Below are 16419 nucleotides of genomic sequence, written 5' to 3'. Positions count from 1 at the left end.
AAACAATTAATAACTAGCTGGACACAAGTATTGTATGTAACTTTGTGTAACTTTGTAAGTAACATGTAAGTTTTTATTTCATGCTTTACAAGTGCTCAATGTCCACCACCAGCGGCACGGACAACATTAAGCCGATATGACTTTTAATTTGTTAAAATTACTTACTTGTTAAAAAAGACTTTTAAGTCTTATTAAATTATTAATTAATTTTAATTAATTAATTAATTTAATATTTAATATTAAAAAACAATATTTAATTAATTTTAATTATTTCATTTTATTTTATCAATTTAATCAATGAATTAATTAATAATTCAGTCTATTTCGATGATTTTAAAATAAATACATGCGTGATGATTTTGGCACATTATTTTTGAATCACCCTGTATAATGCATATAAGGTTGCTTAAAGGTTGGTGGGGACAATTTTAGCATCCTGAAAAGTTGGTGTTATATCTCTACCGTCTCAATGCAAACCTACGCCCTTGTGTATAATGAATATTAACATTTGGTGTTGTACAGGTGTGGCCTACACAATCCAAAACGTAATGTCCACGTATTTGGACGGCAGGTCTTTATTGTTTTTTTTTTTTTTTTTTTTTTTTTTTTTTACTTTCTTTTCTTTTTTTTACTACTAGCAGAAATCGTCACTTGCCATATAAAGGGTTAAAATATTGTAAAACAAATAGTCAGTTACTAGTTATCATGAATGAATTTAAAGCCGCTTTAGTGGTATTACATGTGTTTAGAGATCTTTTTGTTTTAAATTGTTTCTGCAGTACAGGATGAATGTGACGTCACGACACACCCCTATATGGTACCGAGACAGCTGGCGACAAAACCGAGATTGAGCGCTCTCTCGACCAATTAGAGAAGAGATCGCTCTCGAGTGAAGCGCCGTGATTGGACGCTGGGGGATTATAGATATGTATAGATATGTCGTCTGGCTCTACACAGGGGGCGGGACACTAAAGAAGCGCTTGTGCAGCTACATTACGTACCACAAGACTGGACTAATGCGCCCTTTCGGATTGACTAATGTAAGTTGTTTCACACTTTTAAGCGTCGTTTGCACCGTCCAGAGAGCTTTTATTTGTCCACGTCAAGACCGCATTGACGTTTAGTTCTTTTCCCCTCTTCGGTTCTGTTCAGAAGTAGGTTTTGGGCCAGGCAAAAGTGTGCTAGCTGTTGTTGTTGCTCTCTCGCAGCGGGCTGCTATATTTTGACACGCCGCTCACAGAGACAATGCACGCAGTCAGCCAGCGTGTAATGTCATTTTCGGTTGGTCATTTAACTACCTCGGTGCTGTTCTCGCCTTAGCAAGACGCTCAAATGTGCGACTCTCGCGGCTGGACGGGACTGTTGTTTATTGCTAGCCCGGTTGACGTCGCGCGCACGCGTGCGTACCGCCGAAATCCGTAAAATAATGCGCCTTTAGAGTACAACGGCGTGTTTTGACCAACACTGGGCCACTTTTCACTAGCAACACGCTGTAGTTAACGGTACGAGCCTTCTTTTGAGTTCGGCCACTACACCGCGTGTTATTATGTCAAAGGTGAAGTGTTGCGCCTTGTGCAACTTCTTTGAATGCGTTCGCGTGTGCGTTTTTTAAAAATGTTTACTTGTGTGACGTTTTACATTCATGTCAGATTCCCGAGCTCCCTCCCACAATCCCACCCCGACCGCCACAAGCCCGTTTCCCCATCTGACTCCGTTACTCTGTCTGATTCACACCCCTTTTCTTCTCTTTTCGCAGTTTGGTTTTATACCAAGGAAAAGTTTTTCACGGGGCAGAATTCCTTAAACCATCGCCTTCATCTGGCTCGGAACATTTGGCCACCACATCATTTTTGCCCCTCCCTCCTCCTCCTTCTCCTTCTGCTACCAGTGCTCAGAGTGAACGTGGATATGCCACATCAGGTAAGGGAGCGCTCACACCCATGCTGGCTTTACAGTTTCATGGTCCGATCAGCATCACGCAGCCTCCCCTTTTTCTTTGTTTCCACACCGAAGGGAGAGAGCCACGCGTGATATTTCGCATTGCAGATACACACTCGCGCACTACGCCTGCAATGTGTTTTGTGTGTGCATGGTGGTTTTGTTGTGTTGCTTCCCTCCACATTCCACACGTGTGTGCGTGCGCCGATGTGGGAATCTCTGCAAATGGAAAACAATAATAACCAGTTGCACGGCTGCAGTTGTGTGTTGAAGTTAGGGATGCAACCAGTGGTGTTACCAGGATGCCAGGTGTGAGTGGGCATTAGTCTTACCTGGGGGGGGCAATAAAAGCCACAATGCTCAAGTAGGTTGAAATCCAGCGTAGGGCGACTGCACCTTAAAACAGGGGTTCCCAACCTATTCCACTAAGGCACACTGTGGGTGCAGGATTTCATTCTTACCAAACAAGATGACAACACTTTTTCCCCAATCTGGTGTTTTACAAGTGCAATCAGTTGATTGCAGTCAGGTGTGGCTTGTTTTAGCAGAAGCCTCATTGGTTCAACTGTCTCTGCTGGATCGGCTGGAACAAAAACCAGGACCCACAGTGTGCCTTGAGGACTGGGTTGAAAACCCCTGCCTTAAAACATGTTTTGTTTTCTTCTTGAGATAACTGTTGTTGTGATTTGGTCTAAACTAGGGCTGCAGCTATCGAATATTTTAATAATCGACTGAAAATTCTATCGATTAATTAAAAAAACAACTTTTTTTTCCGGGATAGCGAATACTGTACTACTACGGTATGACGGAAAATATTAGTGGTTTTGACGTTTTCATACCACGGTAAACCTTGAAACTAGAGATGTCCCGATCGATCGGCGTCCCGATCACGTCATTTTCAAAGTATCAGAATTGGCAAAAAAATATCGGACATGCCTTTTTTTAATATATGCAGCTATGGAATATTTTAGTAATCGAGCAATCGACTGAAAATTCTGTCGATTAATCGAGTAATCGGATAAAATATACATTAGGAAAAAAAGACATTTCATCTAATATTGAACTATTTTCAGTCAATCAATGTCTTTATTTTTTATGTACATTGTTGAAAACAGCCAACAATTGCGTCTCAGATGTGACTCGGAAAAAAAAAAAACTGCTTTCACTCAAATAACTTCTAGATCTTATTTAAAAAAAAAAAAAAAAACATTTCTTGTAGGGCTGTCAAAATTATCGCGTTAACGCGCGGTAATTAATTTTTTAAATTAATCACGTTAAAATATTTGACGCAATTAACGCACATGTCTCGCTCAGAAAGTATTCTGCCTTATGGTAAGTTTTACAGCAAGGCTTTTTGTGCTGTCCAACAGTGAACTCTTGTGGTCGCTTTGCGACATGGTTTATTGTTTTCTTGCCCGTTCATTATGGCTGCACGACGTCTCGGGCTGATAATGTTGTGCTTATATGATCCTTGGACAAGATTTGTCCGTAAGTATGGTTGTTGTAAAGAATGTACATATTATGTTAGTAAGCGAAATGTTATATTTTTTGTATGAGACGCTTTTTGTTTATGTTTAGTGAACCTGTACTGTATAGCGTGCTAAGCTAACATTGTTGCTAATGCAATGCTTATGTACTTTTTTTTTGTAGTTTTACGATGGTCTAAAGAGGACAATGGTTTGAGGCCATTTTATTAATAAATCAGATTAAAAAGGAAGAAGTCTAATTATTAAGGCGTCGTTCACTAGCTGTCTAGCTTTGGAAAAAGTAGACGCTTCGGAGTGAGGACAGCATTGACAGATTTAAATGACAGTTGAGTGAAATGCCCACTACAGTCCTTATGTACCGTATGTTGAATATATATATCCATTGTGTCTTATCTTTCCATTCCAACAATTTATTTTACAGAATATATATGTAATTTACAGAAAAATATGGCATATTTTATAGATGGTTTAAATTGCGATTAATTGCGATTAATTACGATTAATTAATTTTTAAGCTGTAATTAACTCAATTAAAAATTTTAATCGTTTGACAGCCCTAATTTCTTGTCTAAAAATGTAATTACGCTTGATAATACACAGCACTTCAAAGCTTGTTTTTCCCACATGTTTCAATTGAATTTCCATTTGTGTCAAGCTATTTTTATTTTCTATTTAAGTTTTGAGTTAGTCTAAACTGTAAGTCCTGATAGGATTTTGAGTTTTTGCAGTGTTCAAAATAAATGTATGATACCTGTTGTATGGGAACACATTAGGGACCAGTGCTACTTGGTGTTTTATCCAGCAATGACTACTGAGCTAAAATTGACAGTTTTTATTTTACACCCCCATCACTCTACTGCGCTATGTTTTCACAGATTAAATAAAGCCAGTATGTAAGACACGTTAGCCACGCATCAACAGTGGTCATAATTAATAGGAACGTAGCCTTCCTCAGGGCTAACGTTACGTGATCGAGTGACAGACAGTTACATTATATTTATTAGCGCTGAGAAATCTACTGCTTTAAGATGGCGGCTGTATACTAACGCCACCCAGACGCGGCCGAGTCTGGTTCTATGTACATGCGATATCTGTGGGATGCATCAGATGCTACCTGCTACCATCGTAGCATCATACATAGGGGCATAGTTTTTAGCAACGTCAGCGTAGTTTGTAGCGGCTTTCGGCTGCAGTAAGTTTTTATTATTATTATTATTATTATTTTTTTTTTTGCTTCTTCCTCTACGCACATGACGTAAGCGCGTTGTCCCGCATTAAAAGTAGTCCAGGCAAAACGTGATGCTTAGAGCTGGCAAAATTAAACGATTCCTCGAGGTGAATAAAATTACTCGGATCAGTTTTTAAACTCGAGTTACTCGAGTTGCTTGAGTATTCGTTTCAGCTCTAATATATACAGTAAATTTTTAAATTAAATCGTTTTCTAATTGTATTTAACGTTACAGACATAATATGCTACACTCATCCAGAGTCTTTAGTTTAGGCTTAAGGTAGGGTTGTCAAATTTACCCCGATAACAGCGGTAATTAATGTATCACATTAAAATATTTAATGAATTTAATGCATGCGCTGCACGACCCACTCACGCATTGTCGCGCTCAATCTGTAATGGCGCCGTTTTACCTACATAGAGAACTAAAAGGCAGCGTATAATAAGTAGAGTGAATTTTTGCAGCCTTTGGAGCCTTTTTTTAATTGGCTAAAGCCTTACAATCCCTCTCCCTACAATTAGAAATACCATGGGAAGCAATGTGGGGAAACAAAGTAGCAATTGATCTTTTTCTTAACACCCTATGTTATTTCCCAACGCAGAGAACATATATCAATTGGTAGGACTACGCACAGTCATGGTTGCACTTCCCATCATGCATTTGGGCATGGCTACAGTATCATTTACTGAAAGCTCAACAAATATACTAGATGGCAATGTTTAGTCACACTATACAAAGTCACAAGTCTTTCTATCTGTGGATCCCCCTCACAGAAAGAATGTTAATAATGTAAATGCCATCTTGAGGATTTATTGTCATAATAAACAAGTACAGTACTTATGTACTGTATGTTGAATGTATATATTCATCTGAGTTTTATTCATTTTTTTTTTAATGCATTGCCAAAATGTATATGATCGGGAATGATTGGAATTGAATCGGGAGCAAAAAAAGCAATCGGATCGGGAAATATCGGGATCGGCAGATACTCAAACTAAAACGATCGGGATCAGACCGGGAACAAAAAAACATCATCGGAACAACCCTACTTAAAACCAATAACCGGCACATGCCTACTTGTAAATGCGACAATGTACTTGTCTGTCAATGTTTAGTTGGAAACCTTATTTATTTTTGGAGTGGAACTTTCAAATTTTACAGAAAAAATATTGAGTAAACGTGAACTGAAACTAGAATAGAATAGACCGTGCATTTGCAGTGATGGCGCCCAGGCTGTGGAACCAATAACCACTTACTATTAGACAAGCCCCTTCACTTATGGATTTTAAATCACACCTTAAAACAATTTATTTTTCTTCAGCTTTTAATGTGCAATGACTGTTTGTTTATTTTATTTTTATGTGTTTGTCTTATCTATGAAAGTTAACTTATTTTGCTGTTTTATGGTATCTAAAGCACTTTGGACTCCTTGGCGGATTTTTTTTAAGTGTGCTATACAAATAAAGTTGATTGAATGATAGAATAGAACGCCTTTATTGTGATTACACAAAGTGTTATGAGATTCAAAGCTGCCCCATAGAGTGCACACACACAATCTCCAATGTGCAAAATAAAAAAAATATATGTATAGACACTAGTGGTGTCAACAATAATCGATGCGGCGATGCATCCCGATGCGGGGCATGGACGATTCGATTCGATGCGGGCAACAAGCCGAATCGATTCAACGCATTTTAAAATATATAAAGACGTTCAAAAATCTTCCCTGCGCAATTCCGGTGATGCAACGGATTTGGTTTCCCCATTTGTATTATTATTCTCATGGTTCATTTTTTACAAACTGCATAACTCTGGTCAAGTTTCCCACATACCTCGTAGAAGCCAAAATGTCTCCAGATGTCTGCTTTCAATGTCTTAGGTGCATCAATAATCTTTCTCGCTCCCTCTTTCTCCGCTTCAGCCATTGTTATGTTATGTCCTATCTCTTAGAGGTTGGATCTTGTGCCCGAACCCGAACGGGTCTGGTCGGGCCCAAAATGTTAAGCATTCACGTTAGGGTCGGGTCGGGCCGCCGCGCCGGACTAATAAATTACTTTTTTAAAAAATGGGATAAAACCAAGAGCAGGCTCTCTGTATTGTGCATTTGCTTGTGCACGCACATGAAGCTGTGGCGCCGCCCGCTTTTTCTTCTTCTCCTCTGCTGTGGTGCTTGCGATTCGTTACGAAAGACCCTTTTATTTATGCACACAAAGTCAACACAAATGTGATCCTTTTGAATCTTCTCCTCTGTGTGTCTGCAAAATCGCGTGTTTTATTTTATTTTTTTTATATTAAACTTTCCCATTTTTATTTTGTTGTGTGCTTTTATAATGATCATAAAAAATATGTAAACTATTTAAACATTAAGAAAACGTGCGTTTTTTTTTTCTGCCAACTTAGAATTCGTTACGAAAGACCCTTTTATTTATGCACACAAAGGCAACACAAATTTGATCCTTTTGAATCTTCTCCTCTGTGTGTCTGCAAAATCGCATGTTTTTTTTATTTTTTTTTTATTAAACTTTCCCATCGTTATTTCGTTGTGTAAATGATTTTATAATGATCATAAAAATATGTAGACTTTTTAAACATTAAGAAAACTTGCGTTTTTTCTGCCAACTCGAAGAAATGAAAATAAATTGCTGCTGCTGCGTTTTTTTCCCGTCACTCCAAGCCGGGTCGGGCTTCAATACCAGCGGGCCGGGTCGGGCCGGGCTGGATTTTTTAGGCCCGATCTAACCTCTACTATCTCTCTGCTCTCTCGATTGCAAAAAACTGATATTTCCTCATATTGAAACAGATTGTTATGGCTGCTGCACTTCATTTTAATTCATTTTTTATTGTTATGTGGTAGTTACTGATCGCATTTCTAAGTTGATTGCAAAGTTATAGTGGGCTAGGCCTACATTTTAGTTTTGTTCCACATTGCAATTTAGTTGTTTTGTTTGCAACTGAACTGATCCCTGGATTGATATTGCGATGAAGATGCAGCTGCACTACAATATTTTCTTTGTCGTTTTCTTTAATATTTACTTGAATATTTTTATTGATGGGTTGTTGTGACTAAAATACAGTGACTGTTATTACTGATTTTGCACAGGAGTTTAGATGTTGCACTGTGTGAAAGGCTGCTATTGTGTGTGTAAAAAAAAAAAAAAAAAAGGAAAGCCCTGGTCTCATTCAAAGCACCAATTAAATGCTGTGATCTGTTTTTTTTTTTTTTTTTTAATATATATATCTGAAAGTATTTTAATTTGACTTCAACCAGGAGTGACACAAGAGCCAATAAAAAGTGTAATGTCTGACCGCTTGTGTTGCCTCATGATCCACGAAAAATATGCTTTGCTTTAGAATTTTAATGCATCCCAGGCTTTAAGGCATCGCGATGCATTGCCGAATCGAACCGAATCGAATCGTGACCCTCTGAATCGAATTGAATCGTGGCCCTCCGAATCGTGATCGAATCGAATCATGAGGGCAGTGCCGATGCACACCTCTAATAGACACAGCACAAGATAAAACAATATACAATGCATCAGTGAGGAGTCAATGACTTGTAATAGTGATACTCTTGTGGTAAGGGTAAAGTGATATTTGATAGCAGCATTCAGTAATAAATATTGGTTATTAACAGTGCAATATAAAGAGTTTACAATATCTCAGACAAAAAAGGACTGCCAAAAACAACACTGTTTCTGATAAAGCGGCGACACACCATTTACCATTTAGCAATAGGCAGAGCAGTACCCTTGTTTCCTAGACTACCTTTCTCGTCGGATTTGCAAAGATAAACCTGGTTAAGGTGCATAGACTTGATTGACAGCTGAAGATCTGCTTCAGTGGACACACTCACACAGTCCTGTTAGTGAAAGGCAGGATCTATTTTTTAACGATATTATTTTTAAGCTTTATTTTATATACTTAGCTCTATTGTTTCAATTTTGACAGACCTTTTAACTACTACTTCTACTACCAAATACTCTCTCTGTGGTGTCCCAAATTTCCAAGACATTTTTCATCACTTTACAGGGACACAAGTAATATGGTGATCATTTCCAACTGGTGTGACACTAAAGACACTTGTTAAAAACGTGTGTGGACACCATCCGTGTCTTTCTGCTTTAAAGTAGTCTGCTTCATTCATGGTATTGGATATTTTTCTTTTGTTCTTCATGAGGTATAACCAGTGTTGTTAATTTTACTTTAAAAAAGTAATTAATTACTGTTACAAATTACTTCTCCCAAAAAGTAATTGCGTTAGTAACTCAGTTACCTGAATGTAAGAGTAATTAGTTACTTGGCAAAGTAACTAGTGATATATTTTTTTTCTCCCAAAAAAACAAAAAAAACAAAACAAAAAACAGGTCACACAATGTGAAGCTTAAAGGGTTTGGGGGACAATTGGCCCAAGCCCAATTCTTTACCCTCCACTTAACTAGACACAAGGGTATTGCGATAACTAGCTAGTAACCTTTGCTATGTGTGGAAGTCATTTAAAGTTGAGAATCAATCGTTAAAGTTGTTAAAATTTCTCCCGTTATTGCATTAGTTCCCTTCTGTCTACTTTAAACATGTGTAAGTTTTAAAACTGTTTCATCATTTAAAGATAGATTTAAGTTAAGATTTTGCCGATTTAAGAGCATTTTAGATTTTAAAAAATTACTTAGGTTCGCTAGGAAGGATCTCTACATCAGGGCCTTCCTGAGAGGTCTACTGCTTTAAGATGGCGGTTGTTTACAAACGCATGTAGTTCCTAAAACATGTTGGCAATGCAGCAGCGTCTGTTATCTGCATCTAGTTATATAATATGATATCTACCGTGTCATGTGGGCGTAGTTTGTCGGCTATGGCTGCAGTCAGGTATTATTGGAGCCATCTAGCATCGCGGTTGCAACGGCGTCTTTCCCACTCCTGCTCTGCTCTCGTCCCCGTGAGTCCGTTTCTCTCAGACTTTTTTTTAATTCAACCAACTTAGTAACGCATAGTAACGCACGCCTTTCCCGCCTCAGTAACGGTAACGGCGTTGCCAAGATGAGAAAAGTAATTAATTAGATTACTCATTACTGAAAAAAATAACGCCGTTAGTAACGCCGTTTTATTGTAACGCCGTTATTAACAACACTGGGTATAACCACTTTGCTTTTAACTACGACTGTTATTGAGTGTATTGACCTATTGATTAAAGGACTGCTAATTGGTGTTGATTTTGGTTGAGCCTTTTGTGCCCGATATATTAATTCAAGTTCATGTCTTTCTTCTGCTATAAACTGAAAAGGTGTGGTTGACTATAATTCTACCATTGAGGTTATCTTTTTATAAATATATAATATATATATATATATATATGGCGACAAACACTCAGGTGACTTGAATTTCTGCTCTGAGACCCCCAATTTGGCCAAAGTTCAAAATTGTCCTATATGCATGTGTGGTACATCATTGGAAAGCTTAAAATCTCAATTTTCTGGAGGAAGAAAAATTTTGAACAGGGAGGGCATTTTAAAAAAAATGTTTTTTAAACAGAAAAACCCTAACTAGAGGTGAGAGCAGGCGAGAGCAGAATTAAAGACGCCATGATTTTAATGAGATATTATTGCGTACTTACCTCGTTTCGATCCAAAAACTCCATATAGCATGTATCATCGAGTGTCAAGACACAGATGTGAATGGCCACGGCTGTATTTTTGGGGGATTTTATGGTGTGAAACATGGTAATATAACAAGGGTCGCGATGCAGAAATCACAGACATCGAGGAGTGGTCGAGGTGTTCTTTTTTCCGATATTTACCCGTTTAAACCTTTTTTAAAAAAAAATTCTTCTTTGTTTGGATCGATTATTTATCATCTAACATCTTGGAAAATGTGACAGTAACAAAAAAATACAATTAATCGATAGTTATGAGTTGGATATCCGTGACTTTTTTTAGAGACGCCATTTTTTTTCATTGTGACGTAATTTGTTTAAAAGTTTAAAATATGCGAGTGAATAATTTTTCAGTTTTTTTTTTTTTGTAAACGAAATATTAGACATCAATGAATGATTCTAAGATAAAAATGACAGGCTTTTTGATTAATAAATATTAGGGCTGTCAAACGATTAAAATTTTTAATCGAGTTAATTACTGCTTAAAAATTAATCGTAATTAATCGCAATTCAAACCATCTATAAAATATGCCATATTTTTCTGTAAATTATATATATATTCTGTAAAATTTAAAGTAAATCATTTAAACCTGTTTATGCTGTCCTCACTCCGAAGCGTCTACTTTTTCCAAAGCTAGACAGCTAGTGAACGACGCCTTAATAATCAGACTTCTTCCTTTTTCATCTGATTTATTAATAAAATGGCCTCAAACCACTGTCCTCTTTAGACCGTAGTGAAACTACAAAAAAAAAGTACACAAGCATTGCATTAGCAACAACATTAGCTTAGCACGCTATACAGGTTCACTAAACATAAACAAAAAGCGTCTCATACAAAAAATATACCATTTCGCTTACTAACATAATATGTACATTCTTTACAACAACCATACTTACGGACAAATCTTGTCCAAGGATCATATAAGCACAACATTACAACGTAGGCGTCAGCCCGAGACGTCGTGCAGCCATATTGAACTGGCAAGAAAGCAATAAACCATGTCGCAAAGCGACCACAAGAGTTCGCTGTTAGACAGCACAACAAACCTTGCTGTAAAACTTACCAAAAGGCAGAATACTGTTTGAACGGGACATGTGCGTTAATTGCGTCAAATATTTTAACGTGATTAATTTAAAAAATTAATTACCGCGCGTTAACGCGATAATTTTGACAGCCCTAATAAATATAGTTACTTACCTTCTTTTTATGGCTGGGTTGAAACAAAAGCGGTTGCGCAACATCTGTAAACGGGGGTTTCCAGGGTAAAAGGGACAAATTAAAAATAGTTCGGGGGCTTAATGCGCCCTGAATCTGCTATGACAGCATATAGACATATTTTTCTATCAAATACAACAGTTCTATTGGTTTAAAATACAGCAACTAGAGGAGTTTAAGAGCAGAAACTGCTTTTTCAGTCTTGTCTGTGTTTTCCGCCATATATATATATATATATTTTTTTTTTTGTTAAACAAAACAAAAAAATCTGCTGCAGACCAAGTCACGCAGAATTTGGCTTATTATTATTATTTTTTTAACAGTCGATAGTCTTGCCAAAGACACCTCGGAAGCCATTATAACATTGTGAGTGTGTCCGTTAAAGGTGTCCGAGCGGCAGACGTGTCTTGAATTTCATTCCGCTAAGAGCGGCTGCCATAAAGTTATGTGGAAAAATCATTGTTTTTGAACCTTTTATGAATCGTAATCAAATCGTCTCGTGTCGTACCGCGATGCATGTAATAATCGATTTTTTTGGAACTCCTCAAGGTCTCATATGTTGAGCAATTGACGAGTCAAATTTTACCCCGGATGTCGAAAGGATGGTATGTCGATACAATCGTACCACCGTACAAAACATTTCTTGTTGTTGTGTCTCCCGTCGACTTCATTGTGCATCATATTTTCTTGCTTTGTAGCCATGGAAAAAAAATAAATCTTAAAGTGATCCTCGATCTTTAAGACAAGTAATTCTTAAAAGATAAATGTTAGTATGAGTTATAATAATTTGATATTAAAACCCCTCTTAATGTTTTCGTTTTAATAAAGTTTGTAAAATTATTTTAAGTGATAGGTCGCCATTCTTGTTACGTCGCAGTGCGTGACGTCACCAGGCCTTTGCCGAACTTTCAGCGTGTCACTCTTAGCTACCCCAACATGTCGTCGGTTCTGCCCTTCCAATTTGAACCAGATTGGAAAAGTGAAGAGCAGGACAGCACTGTCGGTCGTTCACAAGACGAGCAGCAAAGGCTAAATGAGAGCAGGAAATACAGTACCTGATAAGACAAGAGTTGGAAAAAACTGATGTGATGTACTCGCGGCAAGTGCGTCTCAATGACAATGGAGCTAGAGAGTGTATGCTGTTGAGAACTCCGGTTTATGTTCCTCAAGGTAAGCTATTGCGTTTTCAAACTTATCCCAGTATAATTATGTAGATTTTTAGCATCCAGAGCTGTCGTAACGCGTGCTAGATAAGATACGTACGATACGTAAAGTACCAAAAGGGGGAGAAGCTTCCATTTATGCACATTTATTCACAAAATATTTCCACCTTGACCACTTGTCACTCGGGAGCTCAGCGGTAAACACACGCGTTCCCAAACGAACTCCAACTCAAAAGTAAGGTCCATGTCAGAGTCACTGTTGTCACTGTACCGTGCCACAGTGCTTTAATTATTTGGTATGGTTTGGGGAAAACTCCCACAAAGAATAGTCAGCAAAAAAGATAACAATAATAATCCAAATGCACATTTTTTCACTCACTTGAAGATCGAGGAATTAGACCTATCCCATGGCAACGTTGCAGCCGCGATCAGGCCGTCGAATCCATAAAATAGACTGATCTGAAAAGCTACTGTGGGACCGTCGAATCCAGAAAATAGACAGATCCGAAACCAATATTGCAGCTGCGGTGGGACCGTCGGATCCAGAAAATAGACGGATCCCTTACTTGACTAAGGATCCAGGAAAATGTTTGTGCGCCAGTTGTAACATGTGGTAGGTAGTAGAGGTGTGCGAAATTTCCGATTCTTAGATTATTCGCGATTCGGCCGTGGAAGATTCGTGAACGATTCACAAACATCCAAATTCCGATTATTGAAATATGTCAAGTAAGGGGGAAGTAAAACACACTCAGGGCGCCGCGTGGTCTTCGTGACGCAATGAGGAATGGAGCTAGAGTAGCTAAACATCATGCTTGTCATTACCCTGCCCCTTGGGTAATGCCAGTGCTCAACTCGCGGCTCTAGCTCAACTCATGCCGCGAGATAAAAAAACAACAACATACTTGACTGCTGCCGACAGCTGCTACAAAGTACGTCCACATACTGGCAAGGTAGATATCATATTTATATAGGACTAGATGCAATGTACAGAAAGCTAGATGCGGGTGTTAGTAAACAGCCGCCATCGTAAAGCAGTAGACTTTCCTGCAAGGCTGTTGTAGCGAACCTTCCAAGCGAACCTAATTAACTCATACTTTATCTAAAATACTCCTGAATCGGTAAAATATTGACTTGAATCTATCTTTAAAATAGTTTTAAAACTTTCACATGTCGAAAGTAGACAAAAGGGAAATTATAGAATAACGGGAGCAATTTTAACAACTTTAACGGTTGATTCGCAACATTAAATTAATTGAATGTAGTTTAAAGCTGCTGATACAGAATGGGGATTTGAGTATATTATTTGTTTTTAACTGTTAACTTGATACTGAAATAGTCGTTCATTTAAGCCTGCGAGGCTTTAATTTTTTTTTTTTTTTTACAGTTTTTGTAACTAATGTACAAAGCATTAAAAGCAGCTAATAGCGGGGGGGGGGGGGGGGTGTCATCAATAATTGATTTATAATTTAATCGTAGCCTCTGAATCGTAATCGTAATCGAATCGTAAGGTGCCCAAAGATTCCCACCTCTAGTAGGTAGGATACGTGCATACAGGGACCAAAAAGGGGAGAAGCTTCCACTTATGCACATTTATTCACAAAAAAATAATAATTCCACCTTGACCACTCACGTCACTCCCCTTGTTTCAACTTGACTGGAAATTGCATCCAAAAGCAGCACATCATGGTAAGCCTGAACGATATATCGTTTAAACATCGCCATCGCGATGTGTGCGTGCGCGATAGTCCCATCGCAAGGACGTGCGATAGTTTTTATTTTTTTTAATCCACATACGCCCTGCTTTCTGCTCTGCGCAGAGCCTCACACGCTCTTTGAACCTCACAGTCACTGCAGCACTTGTTTATTAAAGTGAACGATGCTGGTATCTTTGATCTTGCCAAAGAAGCGGACATCACAGCGCAGCAGCTGTCAATCATCGTTTAACTTGCAAAACAGTTTCTGCTAGGAAGCCGCTTTGGAATGAATGTGTGCGTGTGTGGAGACGTTTGAGACATATAAATTAAATGCCAGAAGTGATCATGAGGAGTTTGTAATTTCTACATGTCCAACAAGAGTCACAGCTAAGGTAGATAAACTGAAGTATTTAATAAAGACAAGCATTTTTCGACTACAGTACTTTATTCTTGTTAAAAAATGATTTGGTTGGACAGTTATGTTTAAAACTGATCATAATTAATACATTTGAAGTGCTTAAAACCATTTATTAATATATACCGTATATACATTATGTATGTGTGTATACATACACCCCCCCCCACATATATATATATATATATATATATATATATATATATATATATATACATATATAGTGGGGAGAACAAGTATTTGATACACTGCCAATGGGTTTTCCCATTGACTGTGTATCAAATACTTGTTCTCCCCACTGTATGTGTATATATATATATATATATATATATATATATACACACACACACTTTTCAAAATCATACTTACACACACAAAAAAAAATTGGGGGGCGGGGTGCGCAACTTCGCGGTTTTTCACTTATCGCGGCGGGTTCTGGTCCCCATTAACCGCGAAAAACAATGGATCACTGTACACTGGTCATTGGGAGTCATCCAAAGTCTTTCCAAACAGCTATTCAAGTCATCTAGTGAAAATTTCTTTTAAAAAACATATGTACTTTTTTTTTTTTTTTTAATATCGCAATATAATATCACAAACCCCCCAAAAATCGCTGCAATAGTTTTTTCCAATATCGTTCAGGCCTACATCGTGGCATGTTACTTTGCAAGTTTAGGCAGGACTACGCAATTGTTGTATACGCTACACTTTGGAAAGATCCCATTTACGTCATCACTGCGAGCCCGCAAAACTTGGCGCCAACTATCGGTCAAAATGTGTACTAAATATTATAAAATATTGCCATTGATTTAACATTTTATGTGTTTCTAACAATATATTTTAGTACAAGAGAACAAGTGTGGTTTATTAGAGCCTACATGTATTTAAGGTAGAGGATCCCTTTAAAAACCCAATTTAAAAATGACGTGCTCAGGCCCAATTTCTGATCTCGTTATCTGATCGTCCCTAATTGTTTCACCTCTGCATTATTTTGTTGCTTGTAGCCCTTAACTCATTCCCTGTCATTGACAACAATAGACGTTCAATTTATTTAGACATCCAATCCAATTTGACTTGGTTGGCTGGCAGTGATACATAAAAATGGGGGGGAAAAAAAACAAACAAAAAAAAACTAGATCTCTTTCACCCGATTCCGATCTTCTGAAATTGATATGATCAGGCCCAATTTCCGATCACGTGATTAGATAGTCAACATCCCTAATTTGCACAATTATTAAAAATCCTCCATAGTTTTATTAAGATGGTTTCAAATTGCATGCCAACAGACAACAGGAAAATTGGTTCTGGTGTTGTCTGTCGTTACAGGAGGTGTGAATACTGACACGCTTGCACATTAGGGTGCATTTGCATTACAATTAGTTTCACCACTTAAACAATGACATCGTGCTGGCTTGTTAGAGCTCCGCAGAGCATGGAAAGCCAAATTGGTTCACAGTAAGTTCACTATTGAACCAGAACTCAACTGGCTCCGAACACTAGCTCAGGCTGTGCCAAGGTTGTTTGAATGGAAAGATTCATGTTGCGCTGGAGGTTTGGGCTTTGCCGAGTTCCAGGAAGGTTGTAAAATGATAGATAGTTGTGATATTTAAGCTAATTGCCAGCAGTGTGTTGT

At 37.9% G+C, this 16419-nt stretch overlaps 1 protein-coding gene across 2 annotated transcripts in view; it reads left to right on the top strand.

Annotated features, from left to right (window-relative positions):
• Positions 1–941: 941 nt before the first annotated feature.
• The window catches only part of LOC130907724 (vitamin D3 receptor A), a 122325-nt gene continuing 106847 nt past the window's right edge, over positions 942–16419 (top strand). For both annotated transcript variants that reach the window (XM_057823141.1, XM_057823133.1), the window contains exons 1-2: positions 942–1040; positions 1757–1920. The gene's annotated coding sequence lies outside the window, so the exon portion shown is untranslated. The remainder of the gene's footprint in view (positions 1041–1756; positions 1921–16419) is intronic.

This window comes from Corythoichthys intestinalis, chromosome 2 (genome assembly GCF_030265065.1).
Source record: "Corythoichthys intestinalis isolate RoL2023-P3 chromosome 2, ASM3026506v1, whole genome shotgun sequence".
Taxonomy (NCBI): Eukaryota; Metazoa; Chordata; class Actinopteri; order Syngnathiformes; family Syngnathidae; genus Corythoichthys; species Corythoichthys intestinalis.
Note: the sequence above shows the minus strand (reverse complement) of the source record. Positions and strands in the feature narration are given on the sequence as shown.